Here is a 9,687-nt window from a genome sequence, read left to right as displayed (position 1 = left end):
CCATCGCCTTAACCTCTCGGCCACCTCGTCTCAACCATGCACTGCTCTCAGCCATTCCATTTCCTGGTTTTTGCATCTAAGCAGAAATACCCTGAAAGAAAGTCCACTTCACCGCTTATCCTGCCCATGCACACAGATCTACAATGTTGAAAATGTACAATCAGCTTAATGAAAGCAAAAGGCCTTCCGCTGCTTCAGTTGAGGGACTGTCAAAAATGGTCGGTTTGAAGCCAGATTCAGAACAGAAAAAGTGTCGCCGAGTTAATTGAACGACCGCGGCAGGACTCGAACTTGCAATCGTCTGATAACTGAAAAACCTCGACAACCGAAATCAGACGTCTTATCCATTAGGGCACGCGGCCACTGATGCGGCTGTACCTCTTTTTATGGGGAGAATTGTGAGCAGATTCAATTAAAATGATCGCCAAAAAGGAGCGGATTGAGGAAAAGATAAACATATTTTAACTGAATGAACAGCACTTCTGCGAGCTGGGTTTGCACCAGCGCAGGGAATCGCAATGCAACTTGCAACATAACATCGGCTGCTCGTTGGTCTAGGGGTATGATTCTCGCTTAGGGAATTTCCGTGGCTTACAATGCGAGAGGTCCCGCGTTCAAATCCCGGACGAGCCCAGTCACATTTAGTTAAACTCAACACCTCAGTCATGAAAGCTGAAATCGCTCTACTTTAAAAAAAAACGGAATGATCCGGGACTGTGAGCTCTGCCATTTTAAACAGACACAGAATGATCCGGGACTGTGAGCACTCCCGGTTTAAACAGACCCAGAGTGATTAACAACTGACCACGAGCCATTCCATGAAAGACAGGCCTGATTTTCAATGCTTATGAAATCGATGGCAACATAAATCGGACTGTTTCTATAATAGGCGGCCGATTACAATGCCCGCTCTTCTGCTGGACGACAAATTGAAGGTTTACTCCATTATAATTTTTCCATTTATCTCCGTCATTTCTCTCCAGCCAAATGACCTGAGTGTAGGTTTCAGCCGTGGCTCAGCGGCAGCCAAGTCAAGCAGCACTCCAGAGACTTGAGCACATAATCCAGGCTGACACTCCAGTGCAGTACTGAGGTACTGCTGCACTGTTGGTGCCCCCGTCTTGCCAGTAAGACGTTAAACCGGGCCCTCCGATCCCATGAGAGTATGCCGAAAAGAACGAGGATTTCTCGCCCATTATTTAGCTCTCAACCAAAGACACTAAAACAGAAAATCTCTTCATTAAGGTTGATAAATATTTTTGAAATTACATTGCCTACTAAAGGAGAAATTTATGTTTCTGCTCCCAAAACATTTGCCTCTGGTCCCGCTATTCTTTCATTCGGTGACAATCTCAGCAGAAGAAAGGAGCAGTTCGACAATCTCCGAATCACGATCACTGCTCCACATTCATTCAAGATGTTGAAGAATTGCAGTGGTCTCTTTTAATTTTAACAAGATATGAGTAATGCATGGGGCACAGACCAGGAGCACCAGGGCGATTGTGACGAAATTGCATTTGAAAGTTTATTTTAGGCAAGTTTCAGTTAAAAGCTCGGAAAGGGTACCAGTATCAAACGTAATAACGACGAGGGTGGGATCCGCATTCTCGATTAACAGTCCATCGCCTTAACCTCTCGGCCACCTCGTCTCAACCATGCACTGCTCTCAGCCATTCCATTTCCTGGTTTTTGCATCGAAGCAGAAATACCCTGAAAGAAAGTCCACTTCACCGCTTATCCTGCCCGGGATGTACAATCAGCTTAATGTAAGCAAAAGGCCTTGCGCTGCTTCAGTTGAGGGACTGTCAAAAATGGTCGGTTTGAAGCCAGATTCAGATCAGAAAAAGTGTCGCCCAGTTAATTGAACGATCGCGGCAGGACTCGCGCATTATTTATCTCTCAACCAAAGAGCCAAAAACAGAAAATATAATCTTTAAGTTTGATAAATATTTTTGAAATTCCAAAGGAGAAATTTATGTTCCTGTTCCCTAATCATTTGCCTCTGTTGCCGCTAGTCTTTTCATTCGGTGCCAATCTCAAAGGAAGGAAGAAGGAAGAGAGGGTTCTCAATCTCCGATTTACGATCTCATCTCCACTTTCATTCAAGGTGGGTTGAGAAATTTCTTGGAATATTTTAATTTTAACAAGATATGAGCAATGCAGGGGCACAGACCAGCAACACCAGTGCAATTTTCACGAAATTGTATTTCAAGTGAGGTTCAGTGAAATGCTTGGAAAGTGCATCAGCATCAAACGTGTAAAACAGTTACGACGAGGATGGGATTCGAACCCACGCGTGCAGAGCACAATGGATTAACAGTCCATCGCCTTAACCACTCGGCCACCTCGTCTCACCAATATACTGCTTTCAGACATTCCATTTCTTGCTTTTTACATCTAATTAGAACTACCCTGAAAGAAATTCAACTTCACCGCTTATCCTGCCCGTGCACACAGATCTACAATGTTGAAAATTTACAATCAGCTTAATGTAAGGAACAGGCCTTCCGTTGCTTCAGATGAGGGACTGTCAAAAATGGCAGGTTTCACGCCAGATTCAGAATATAAAAAGTGTCGCCCAGATAATTAAAAGACCTTTGTAGGACTTGAACCTTCAAATAATTGAAGAATTTGCAACCGAAGTCAGACGACTTATCCATTAGTCTATGCGGCCGCTGATGCTGCTGGATCTCTTTTTATGGGGTGAATTGTGAGCAGGTTCAAGGAAACAGCTCGAAAAAAGAAGTGGATTGAGGAAAAGATAAAAATATTTCCACTGAATAAACAGGTCCTCTGTGAGCTGGATTCGCACCAGCGCAGTGAAACTCAATGCAAATTGAAGAATGACATCGGCGGCTTGTTGGTCTAGGGGTATGATTCTCGCTTTGGGCAATTCAGCATTATAAATGCGAGAGGTCCCGTGTTCAAATCCCGGTGCGAGCCTTGACACATTTTGTTAAACTCAACAACTCGGTCATCAAAGCTGAAATCGCTCTGCTTCTAAAAAAACGGCATGATCCGAGATTGTGAGCTCTGCCATTTCAAACAGACACAGAATGATCCGGGACTGTGAGCACTCCTGATTCAAACAGACCCAGATTGATTCGCAACTGACCACGACCACGCCCATTATAGACAGGCCTGTTTTTCAAAGCTTATGAAATCCATGGCAACATCAATCGGGCTGTTTCTAAATCGATGCCCGGTTTAATCTTGGACGCCAAGTTGAAAGTTTACTCCATTATCATTTTTCCCATTATCTCCGTCATTTTACTCCAGCCAAATGAACTGAGTTTAGGTGTCAGCCGTGGCTCAGCGGTAGCATACTCAAGCCTCACTCCAGAGACTTGAGTGCATAATCCAGGCTGACACTCCAGGGCAGTACTGAGGTAGTGCTGCACTGTCGGCAGTGCCGTCTTTCTAGTATAGATGTTAAACTGGGGCTTCAGATCCCATGAGAGAATGCTGAAAAGAACGAGGATTTCTCACGCATTATTTATTTCTCAACCAAAGAGCCAAAAACAGAAAATCTCATCTTTAAGTTTGATAAATATTTTTGAAATTCCAAAGGAGAAATTTATGTTCCTGTTCCCTAATCATTTGCCTCTGTTGCCGCTAGTCTTTTCATTCGGTGCCAATCTCAAAGGAAGGAAGAAGGAAGAGAGGGTTCTCAATCTCCGATTCACGATCTCATCTCCACTTTCATTCAAGGTGGGTTGAGAAATTTCTTGGAATATTTTAATTTTAACAAGATATGAGCAATGCAGGGGCACAGACCAGCAACACCAGTGCAATTTTCACGAAATTGTATTTCAAGTAAGATTCAGTGAAATGCTTGGAAAGTGCATCAGCATCAAACGTGTAAAACAGTAACGACGAGGATGGGACTCGAACCCACGCGTGCAGAGCACAATGGATTAGCAGTCCATCCGCCTTAACCACTCGGCCACCTCGTCTCACCAATATACTGTTTTCCGACATTCCATTTCTTGCTTTTTACATCTAATTAGAACTACCCTGAAAGAAATTCAACTTCACCGCTTATCCTGCCCGTGCACACAGATCTACAATGTTGAAAATGTACAATCAGCTTAATGTAAGCAACAGGCCTTCCGTTACTTCAGATGAGGGACTGTCAAAAATGGCCGGTTTCACGCCAGATTCAGAATGTAAAAAGCGTCGCCCAGATAATTAAAAGACCTTTGTAGGACTTGAACCTTCAATCTTCTGATAACTGAAGAATGTGCAACAGAAGTCAGATGCCTAATCCATTAGTCTATGCGGCCGCTGATGCCGCTGAATCTCTTTTTATGGGGCGAATTGTGAGCAGGTTCAAGGAAACTGCTCGAAAAAAGAAGTGGATTGAGGAAAAGATAAAAATATTTCAACTGAATTAACAGGTCCTCTGTGAGCTGGATTCGCACCAGCGCAGTGAAACTCAATGCAAATGGGAAATGACATCGGCGGCTCGTTGGTCTAGGGGTATGATTCTCGCTTTGGGCATATCACGATTAAAATGCGTGAGGTCCCGGGTTCAAATCCCGGACGAGCCCTGACACATTTTCTTAAACTCAACAACTCGGTCATCAAAGCTGAAATCGCTCTGCTTCTAAAAAAACGGCATGATCCGAGATTGTGAGCTCTGCCATTTCAAACAGACACAGAATGATCCGGGACTGTGAGCACTCCTGGTTCAAACAGACCCAGATTGATTCGCAACTGACCACGACCACGCCCATTATAGACAGGCCTGTTTTTCAAAGCTTATGAAATCCATGGCAACATCAATCGGGCTGTTTCTAAATCGATGCCCGGTTTAATCTTGGACGCCAAGTTGAAAGTTTACTCCATTATCATTTTTCCCATTATCTCCGTCATTTTACTCCAGCCAAATGAACTGAGTTGAGGTGTCAGCCGTGGCTCAGCGGTAGCATACTCAAGCCTCACTCCAGAGACTTGGCTGCATAATCCAGGCTGACACTCCAGGGCAGTACTGAGGTAGTGCTGCACTGTCGGCAGTGCCGTCTTTCTAGTAAGATGTTAAACTGGGGCTTCAGATCCCATGAGAGAATGCTGAAAAGAACGAGGATTTCTCGCGCATTATTTATCTCTCAACCAAAGAGCCAAAAACAGAAAATCTCATGTTTAAGTTTGATAAATATTTTTGAAATTCCAAAGGAGAAATTTACGTTCCTGTTCCCTAATCATTTGCCTCTGTTGCCGCTAGTCTTTTCATTCGGTGCCAATCTCAAAGGAAGGAAGAAGGAAGAGAGGGTTCTCAATCTCCGATTCACGATCTCATCTCCACTTTCATTCAAGGTGGGTTGAGAAATTTCTTGGAATATTTTAATTTTAACAAGATATGAGCAATGCAGGGGCACAGACCAGCAACACCAGTGCAATTTTCACGAAATTGTATTTCAAGTGAGGTTCAGTGAAATGCTTGGAAAGTGCATCAGCATCAAACGTGTAAAACAGTAACGACGAGGATGGGATTCGAACCCACGCGTGCAGAGCACAATGGATTAGCAGTCCATCGCCTTAACCACTCGGCCACCTCGTCTCACCAATATACTGCTTTCAGACATTCCATTTCTTGCTTTTTACATCTAATTAGAACTACCCTGAAAGAAATTCAACTTCACCGCTTATCCTGCCCGTGCACACAGATCTACAATGTTGAAAATGTACAATCAGCTTAATGTAAGCAACAGGCCTTCCGTTGCTTCAGATGAGGGACTGTCAAAAATGGCCGGTTTCACGCCAGATTCAGAATATAAAAAGTGTCGCCCAGATAATTAAAAGACCTTTGTAGGACTTGAACCTTCAAATAACTGAAGAATTTGCAACCGAAGTCAGACGACTTATCCATTAGTCTATGCGGCCGCTGATGCTGCTGAATCTCTTTTTATGGGGTGAATTGTGAGCAGGTTCAAGGAAACAGCTCGAAAAAAGAAGTGGATTGAGGAAAAGATAAAAATATTTCCACTGAATAAACAGGTCCTCTGTGAGCTGGATTCGCACCAGCGCAGTGAAACTCAATGCAAATTGAAGAATGACATCGGCGGCTTGTTGGTCTAGGGTTATGATTCTCGATTTGGGCAATTCAGCATTATAAATGCGAGAGGTCCCGTGTTCAAATCCCGGGCGAGCCTTGACACATTTTGTTAAACTCAACAACTCGGTCATCAAAGCTGAAATCGCTCTGCTTCTAAAAAAACGGCATGATCCGAGATTGTGAGCTCTGCCATTTCAAACAGACACAGAATGATCCGGGGCTGTGAGCACTCGCGGTTTAAACAGACCCAGAATCATTCGCAACTGACCGCGGCCCCGCCCATTATAGACAGGCCTGATTTTCAAAGCTTATGAAATCTATGGCAACATAAATCGGGCTGTTTCTAAAACGATGCCCGGTTTAATCTTGGACGCCAAGTTGAAAATTTACTCCATTATCATTTTTCCCATTATCTCCGTCATTTTACTCCAGCCAAATGAACTGAGTTTAGGTGTCAGCCGTGGCTCAGCGGCAGCATACTCAAGCCTCACTCCAGAGACTTGAGTGCATAATCCAGGCTGACACTCCAGGGCAGTACTGAGGTAGTGCTGCACTGTCGGCAGTGCCGTCCTTCTAGTAAGATGTTAAACTGGGGCTTCAGATCCCATGAGAGAATGCTGAAAAGAACGAGGATTTCTCGCGCATTATTTATCTCTCAACCAAAGACCCAAAAACAGAAAATCTCGTCTTTAAGTTTGATAAATATTTTTCAAATTCCAAAGGAGAAATTTATGTTCCTGTTCCCTAATCATTTGTCTCTGTTGCCGCTAGTCTTTTCATTCGGTGCCAATCTCAAAGGAAGGAAGAAGGAAGAGAGGGTTCGCTGTCTACGATTCGCGATCTCATCTCCACTTTCATTCAAGGTGTGTTGAGAAATTTCTTGGAATATTTTAATTTTAACAAGATATGAGCACTGCAGGGGCACAGACCAGCAACACCAGTGCAATTTTATTTTAAGTGAGATTCAGAGAAATGCTTGGAAAGTGCATCAGCATCAAACGTGTAATACAGTAACAACAAAGGCGGGATTCGAACCCATAGCGTGCAAAGAACAATGGATTATCAGTCCATCGACTTAACCTCTCGGCCTCCTCGTCTCACCAATATACTGTTCTCAGGCATTCCATTTCTTGCTTTTTACATCTAATTAGAACTACCCTGAAAGAAATTCAACTTCACCGCTTATCCTGCCCGTGCACACAGATCTACAATGTTGAAAATGTACAATCAGCTTAATGAAAGCAACAGGCCTTCCGTTACTTCAGATGAGGGACTTTCAAAAATGGCTGGTTTCACGCCAGATTCAGAATATAAAAAGTGTCGCCCAGATAATTAAAAGACCTTTGTAGGATTTGAACCTTCAATCTTCTGATAACTGAAGAATTTGCAATCGAAGTCAGACGCCTTAGCCATTAGTCTATGCGGCCGCTGATGCCGCTGAAACTCTTTTTATTGGGCGAATTGCGAGCAGGTTCAAGGAAACAGCTCGAAAAAAGAAGTGGATTGAGGAAAAGATAAAAATATTTCCACTGAATAAACAGGTCCTCTGTGAGCTGGATGCGCACCAGTGCAGTGAAACTCAATGCGAATTAGAGGATGACATAGGCGGTTTGTTGGTATTTGGTTATGATTCTCGCTTTGGGCAGTTCAGCATTAAAATGCGAGAGGTCCCGTGTTCAAATCCCGGACGAGCCCTGCCACATTTTGTTAAACTCAACAACTCTGTCATCAAAGCTGAAATCGCTCTGCTTCTAAAAAAACGGCATGATCCGAGATTGTGAGCTCTGCCATTTCAAACAGACACAGAATGATCCGGGACTGTGAGCTTTCCCGGTTTAAACAGACCCAGAATGATTCGCAACTGACCGCGACCACGCCCATTATAGACAGGCCTGATTTTCAAAGCTTATGAAATCTATGGCAACATAAATCGGGCTGTTTCTAAAACGATGCCCGGTTTAATCTTGGACGCCAAGTTGAAAGTTTACTCCATTATCATTTTTCCCCTTAGCTCCCTCATTTTACTCCAGCCAAATGAACTGAGTTTAGGTGTCAGCCGTGGCTCAGCGGTTGCAAACTCAAGCCGCACTCCAGAGACTTGAGCACATAATCCAGGCTGCCACTCCAGGGCAGTGCTGAGGTAGTGCTGCACTGTCGGCAGTGCCGTCTTTCTCGTAAGATGTTAAACCTGGGCTTCAGATCCCATGAGAGAACGCTGAAAAGAACGAGGATTTCTCGCGCATTATTTATCTCTCAACCAAAGTCCCAAAAACAGAAAATCTCGTCATTAAGTTTGATAAATATTTTTGAAATTAAATTGCCCGCAAAGGAGAAACTTATGTTTCTGCTCCCTAATCATTTGCCTGTGTTGCCGCTAGTCTTTCCTTCGGTGCCAATCGCAGAGGACGGAAGAAGGAAGAGAGGGTTCTCAGTCTCCGATTCGCGATCTCATCTCCACTTTCATTCAAGGTGGGTTGAGAAATTTTTTGGAATATTTTAATTTTAACAAGATATGAGCAATGCAGAGGCACAGACCAGCAACACCAGTGCAATTTTCAGGAAATTGTATTTCAAGTAAGATTCAGTAAAATGCTTAGAAAGTGCATCAGCATCAAACGTGTAATATAACAGCGACGAGGATTGGATTCTAACCCACGCTTGTAAAGCACAATGGATTAGCAGTCCATCGCCTTAACCTCTCGGCCACCTTTTCTCACCGATACACTGCTCTCAGACATTCCATTTCTTGCTTTTTGCATCTCAGTCGAACTACCCTGAAAGAAATTCAACTTCAGGTGAGGGACTGTCAAAAATGGTCGGTTTAACGCCAGATTCAGAATATAAAAAGTGTCACCCAGATAACTAAACGACCGTGGTAGGACTCGAACCTTCAATCTTCTGATAACTAAAGCATTATGGAACGGAAGTCAAACGTCTTATCCATTAATCTGTGCGTCCGCTGATGCCGGTGCAACTCTTTTTACGGGGCGAATTGTGAGCAGGTTCAAGGAAACTGCTCGAAAAAAGAAGTGGGTTGAGTAAAAGATAAAAATATTTCAACTGAATAAACAGGTCCTCTGTGAGCTGGATTCGCACATTTTGTTAAACTCAACAACTCGGTCATCAAAGCTGAAATCGCTCTTCTTTAAAAAAAACCGGAATGATCCGGGACTGGGAGCTCTGCCGTTTTTAACAGACACAGAATGATCCGGGACTGTGAGTACTCCCGGTTCGAACAGACCCAGAATGATTCGCAACTGACCACGACCCCGCCCATTATAGAGAGGCCTGATTTTCAATGCTTATGAAATCGATGGCAACATAAGTCGGGCTGTTTCTTTACCGAGCGGCCGATTACGATGCCCGGTTTTTCCTGGACGCCAAGTTGAAGGTTTACTCCATTATAGTTATTCCCTTTATCTCCGACATTTCACTCCAGCCAAATGAACTGAGTGTAGGTGTCAGCCCTCGCTCAGCGGTAGCAAACTCAAGCCCCTCTCCAGAGAATTGAGCACATAATCCAGGCTGACACTCCAGTGTAGTACTGAGGTAGTGCCGTCTTTCTAGTAAGATGTTAAACCGGGGTCTCAGATCCCATGAGAGTATGCCGAAAAGAACGAGGATTTCTC

General features: G+C 43.8%; 3 non-coding genes across 3 annotated transcripts; all 3 read right to left on the bottom strand.

The window, feature by feature from the left end:
- Nucleotides 1-2,269: 2,269 nt before the first annotated feature.
- trnan-guu (transfer RNA asparagine (anticodon GUU)) lies at nt 2,270-2,351 on the bottom strand. Its single transcript has one exon. It is a non-coding gene; the product is annotated as a tRNA-Asn (tRNA).
- A 1,522-nt stretch (nt 2,352-3,873) lies between these two features.
- Nucleotides 3,874-3,956, bottom strand: trnas-gcu (transfer RNA serine (anticodon GCU)). The gene has a single exon. It is a non-coding gene; the product is annotated as a tRNA-Ser (tRNA).
- A 1,525-nt stretch (nt 3,957-5,481) lies between these two features.
- On the bottom strand, nt 5,482-5,563 carry trnas-gcu (transfer RNA serine (anticodon GCU)). Its single transcript has one exon. It is a non-coding gene; the product is annotated as a tRNA-Ser (tRNA).
- Between the last annotated feature and the right edge of the window lie 4,124 nt (nt 5,564-9,687).

Source organism: Somniosus microcephalus, unplaced genomic scaffold, assembly GCF_052327205.1.
Source record: "Somniosus microcephalus isolate GS21.2 unplaced genomic scaffold, FLI_Smic_1.0 unresolved_chr1, whole genome shotgun sequence".
Lineage (NCBI taxonomy): Eukaryota > Metazoa > Chordata > Chondrichthyes > Squaliformes > Somniosidae > Somniosus > Somniosus microcephalus.
This window is presented reverse-complemented; position numbering and strand designations above follow the sequence as displayed.